The 5,649-nt window shown below is 38.5% G+C and overlaps 1 pseudogene; it reads right to left on the bottom strand.

Annotated features, from left to right (window-relative positions):
- LOC107852574 overlaps positions 1-2,445 on the bottom strand; it is a 25,826-nt pseudogene extending 23,381 nt beyond the window's left edge.
- Between the last annotated feature and the right edge of the window lie 3,204 nt (positions 2,446-5,649).

The raw sequence follows: 5,649 nt of genomic DNA, 5'->3' as shown, positions 1-5,649 counted from the left end.
CAGATGATGCAGTATGTCTTCTTCAAGTAAAATAATTCTACTCAAAGATAAGAAAGATATTGAACTGTCACACCCCTTTTTCGTACTCCAAAAGATTAATTTTTAGGTTCGAAAGGGTTTTATTATTAAGTGGCAAAAGAAGAATTTTTATTTTTAAAATGGATAATTTTTACATTCAAAACTCAGAGTCGCCACTTGGCATAATCTGGTGTGCCAAGTCTCCTTTGGAAATCCTTTTCAAAACGGTTTTGTTTCCAAAACTGATCCGCGAATAGAGATTCCGACTAAGGAATTCTGTTGACCGAGGGGAAGGTGTTAGGCACCCCTCGATCCCGTGGTTCGGCCACGGTCGCTTAGTGGAGTGTATTGGCTAACTTTGACATTATAAAATGTATAAACCACATAAAAACAAGCAACAAGCAAATCAAGCAAAGTTCAAAACCAAAATAATATTCAAAGTAAAATGTTCAGTCCAATTATACAGTCCAAAATAAATAAAAGTGAGAAAATAAATCCTACCTAACCTACACTAATCCTAACTATGCTCCCGTGCTTTACCAATACCTCGGGCCTTCATCACGATCATCTTCCGCCAGCATAATACGTCGGGGCATTTCCCGGTGAGCAAATAAAAATGGCTTTGGGGCATTCTCCGACTAAATAAGTACATTTTTCAATTTTTTGTTCGATAAAATAGAACGAACCATTCACACACATATTCAAAACACTCGACAAATCGTTACTCCTAAATTTTCCTACCCCCTACCATTTGCCTAACAATTCACGTCCTAAAACATGATACTATTGAACTTAACAAAGTCGATGTTTATTCTGAATCAAGTCATCATCACTGAACCAACATAAACTGATATTCACTTTTAACAATTTTCAATCTTTTCCCCAAAATCCAACTTAACCCCAAATTCACAATGTGATTAACATGATTCACACCAATATTAACAATTAAATAACAACGAATAAAATTATCTCAACCAAAAATCACACCGTTCAAAATAAGAGAGATAAAGAGATATAGAATTGGACCTCAATTGTTGGTTTTATTCCAAACAAGCAGTGATGGATCAAAATCATGGAGCAACGGAACCTCGACCCAACTGGAACCTCAATGTCGAACCTGCAACTCGGACAAACCAACCCAAATCCAAATTAACCCAAATGAACCAACTGACCCATTTTATTTTTTTGATCGTTGTCAGATGGAATTTGGTCGGAATAGATTGAAACAGCTCGGATTACGCCACTCTGGTCTCTGGCTCACCATTTCCATCTAGAGTTAAATGGGAAACTGAGAAAAGGGGTTGGGAGTCGCTGTTGCGCACCGCCAGAGCTCCGGAGAGCTCAAAAATGGCGAGAAATAATAAAGACGGACCAGATTTTGATCGCTCTCAGGTGAAATTCACCGGAGCAGTACCCTTTTTTTCTATTCTCCCTCTGAATGGTGTGTTCGTGTATGTATCGATGAGTGAATCGTGAAATTGGTTAGGTGTGTGTGAGTTTATCTCCTCCGTACATTTTTTCCTCTTTCTCTCTTGATTTCTCCCTCTCTCTCCCGATGTGCATGTGTTACTGTGGTGAGGGGAGTGTCAATCCAAAAGAAAATAGTGTGGTATGCGTATATCGTTTGAATTCTTCTCCTGTGTGTGCTCTGTGTTCAAGAATATATAAAAATGGAGGATTTTTGTTGTGTCTTCTCTACCTATGGAGAAGAAACCATTTTCTCATGTGGTGGATGAATATGTGATGCTCTGTGTATGTGAAATCTCGTGGGCCCCCAGAAGATACTCCCCCTTATCTTTTCTATTTTGTTGTGTATATATGGTATATGCAGCTAGTGAGTGGAATTGTGAGAGTGGGTGGGGCAGTGGGTACACGTGGGTAGGGGTGAGGGGCTATGAGGTGGAGGTAGGGAGAGGTAGTTAGGATAGGATTGAAACAAGATAAAATTTGTTAGGGGTTTGTTTAAAGTTGTTATTTTTTGTATTTTGTGGAGGGATAATTATCTGATTGAGGGTACATGGTAGGATAAGGTAAAAATGAATAAAAATGATATCGAGGAGGGACAAAATTAGATGTCTACATCATGCCCCCTTTGAATGTAAACACGAAGTGTTTTCAGACAAAGAAGTAGACAAGTATTATATACTCAAAGGCAAGATTATAGTAAGTAAATGAAGTGACACAAAAACTAGCATCTATCAATTTACCACTCCAATCACTTGTGCCTCCCCCATTCTTTAAAAGATTTTCTTCAATTTTAGAGGAATTTTCAACACGAGAAGTACTTCCAACAAACAATTTGGGAGTTAGCTTGCTAACATCCAAACGATTAGTAACCTCAAGCAAGCCACAGAAATCATTTTCGTAAGTCATGCACTCTTTAAATTTTGGATCGTCATTTTCATCAAGTGCTTTTATCTCGACCATTATTCAAAGGAAGAAATAGAAAGAAGAAGGACAATCGAGTCCTGACTTAGGAAATCCTATCCACCCAAGTTACGAGGGAATTAAGTGACAAGTATCTCAAAGGGTTGGAAGAGAAGTGGACTATACCGAGTTGGAGAGTCGAGTGAGGTTCCATCGAGGTTCCGGTCCGCGGCTCTGTTATTATATCAAAAATGAAAATTACAAGTTAAAACATAAATGAAATTATAAAATCCTATCTATGCAGCTTCTTTTGGACTCTTGATTTGAGTTTTATCAACCTATTCTTCAGGCGGGCTCCTGACTTGCAATTACTTCAACTTGTTGCTTACCTTTCAATTTCTTCACTTCGTTACTCGACTTTCATTTATTCGCCCTGCTCTTCAGGCAGGCTTATGACTTTCCATTTTTGTCCTTCAATTTCATCACCCTGTTCTTCAGGCGGGTTCTTGACTTACAGTTTCTTCAATTTCCCGTTTCATCACCCTGTTCTTCAAGCGGGCTCCTGAAATCAAAACAAAAACTAGAAACACAACTATCCCCAACAAGGATTAAGAAGGCAGTATTTCATTTTTGAAAGCGGGGTCCCATTCTTCAGGAGGGTCCTAAACAAAAAGTAAAATCCCATTTTTCAGGAGAGTCCTGAACGTAAAGTAAATTTCCATTTTTTAAGAGGGTCCTGAACTGAAAGTGAAATCCCATTTTTCAGGAGGGTTCTGAACATAAAGTAAATTCTCATTTTTCAGGAGGGTCCTGAACTGTAAGTAAAATCTCATTTTTTAGGAAAATCCTGAACAGAGAGTAAAGTCCCATTTTTTAGGACTGGCCTGAACATAAAATAAATTCTCACTTTTCAAGAGGGTCCTAAACAAAAAGTAAATTCCCATTTTTCAGGAGGGTCCTGAACTGAATATAAAATCCCATTTTTAGGAGGGTCCTAAACATAAAGTAAATTTCCATTTTTCAGGAGGGTCCTGAATTGAAAGTAAAGTCCCATATTTCAGGAGGGTCCTGAACATAAAGTAAATTCCCATTTTTCAGAAGGGTCCTGAATTGAAAGTAAAGTCCCATTTTTCAGGAGGGTCCTGAACTTAAAGTAAAATCCCATTTTTCAGGAGGGTCCTGAACAGAAAGTAAAGTCTCATTTTTTAGGAGGGTCCTGCACAGAAAGTAAAATCCCATTTTCAGGAGGGTCCTGAATATAAAGTAAATTCCCATTTTTCAAAAGGGTCCGAAACTGAAAGTAAAATTCCATTTTTCAGGAGAGTCCTGAACAGAGAGTAAAGTCCCATTTTTCAGGAGGGGCCTGAACATAAAGTAAATTTCTATTTTTTAGGAGGGTCCTGAATTGAAAGTAAAATCCCATTTTTCAGGAGAGTCCTAAACAGAAGGTAAAGTCCCATTTTTTAGGAGGGTCCTGAACTGGAAGTAAAATCATATTTTTCAAGAGGGTTCAAAACATAAAGTAAAATCCAATTTTTTTCAGGAGGGTCCTGAACAGAAAGTAAAATTTCATTTTTCAGGAGGTCCTGAACAAAAATTAAAATCCCATTTTTCAGGAGGGTCCTGAACAGAAAATAAATTCCCATTTTTCAGGAGGTTCCTAAATAGAAAGTAAAATTCCATTTTTCAGGAGGGTCCTAAACATAAAGTAAAGTCCCATTTTTCAGGAGGGTCCTGAATTGAAAGTAAATTCCCATTTTTTAGGAGGGTCCTGAACTGAAAGTAAATTCTGATTTTTTAGGAGGGTCTTGAACAGAAATTAAAGTCCCATTTTTCAAGAGGGTCCTGAACATAAAGTGAATTACCATTTTTCAGGAGGGTCCTGAATTGAAAGAAAAATCTCTTTTTTTTAGGAGAGTCCTGAACAGAGAGTAAAGTCCCATTTTCAGGAGGGGCCTGAACATAAAGTAAATTTCCATTTTTCAGGAGGATACTGAACTGAAAGTAAAGTCCCATTTTCCAGGAGAGTCCTAAACTGAACGTAAAATCTTATTTTTCACGAGCCAACTCTTTCTTACCTTCTACCACATGCGAAACACTACCCATGGACACTCTACTTAGGGTATCTGCCACAACATTGGCCTTGCCCGGATGGTACAACACACTCATATCATAGTCCTTTAACAATTCTAACCATCGTCTCTGCCTAAGATTCAATTCTCTCTGGGTAAACACATACTACATACTCTTATGATCAGTGAAAACATCAACATGGACACCATACAAATAGTGTCTCCAGATTTTCAAAGCAAACACAACAGCAGTGAACTCAAGTCATGGGTGGGGTAATTTTTCTCATAGGGTTTCAACTGTCAAGAAGCATAAGCTATCACCTTACCCTTATGCATCAATACGTAACCCAACCCAACTCCCGAAGCATCACAGTACACCACAAAACCATCAACACCATCAGGCAAAGTCAAAATAGGGGCTGAAGTGAGTCGAGTCTTCAACTCCTGAAAAATCTTCTCACAAGATTCGGACCACAAGAACTTCACTTTCTTTTGGGTCAACCGAGTCATAGAAGACTCTATAGAGGAGAAACCCTCAATAAAACGGTGGTAATAGCCAGCTAAACCCAAGAAACTTTGGATATCAGTCGGAGAAATAGGTCTAGGCCAATTTCTAAGAACTTTGGTCTTTTGGGGATCAACTTTAATACCCTTGGAAGAAATGATATAACCCAGAAAAGCAACTGACCTTAGCCAAAACTCACACTTACTGAACTTGGCAAACAACTTGTGATCTCTAAGGGTTTGCAAGACAGTTCAGAGATGATCAAAATGTTCATCCTCACTACGAGAGTACACCAGTATATCATCGATGAACACTATGACAAACATATCCAGATATGGTCTGAACACTCGATTTATAAGGTCCATGAAAGCTGCTGGGGCATTATTTAACCCGAAAGACATAACAAGAAACTCAAAATCGCCAGAACGAGTTTGAAAAGCGGTTTTTGGGATGTCACACTCCCTAACTTTGAGCTGATGATAGCCAGAATGAAGGTCTATCTTTGAGAAATAACTTGCACCTTACAATTGGTCAAACAAATCATCTATTCTCGGAAGGGGGTACTTATTTTTTACGGTGACTTTATTCAGTTGGCGGTAATCAATGCACATACACAAAGAGCCATCTTTCTTTCTCACAAACAACACAGGAGTACCCCAAGGAGAAACACTGGGCCTTATGAAACCC

This window comes from Capsicum annuum, unplaced genomic scaffold (assembly GCF_002878395.1).
Source record: "Capsicum annuum cultivar UCD-10X-F1 unplaced genomic scaffold, UCD10Xv1.1 ctg4759, whole genome shotgun sequence".
NCBI lineage: Eukaryota > Viridiplantae > Streptophyta > Magnoliopsida > Solanales > Solanaceae > Capsicum > Capsicum annuum.
This window is presented reverse-complemented; position numbering and strand designations above follow the sequence as displayed.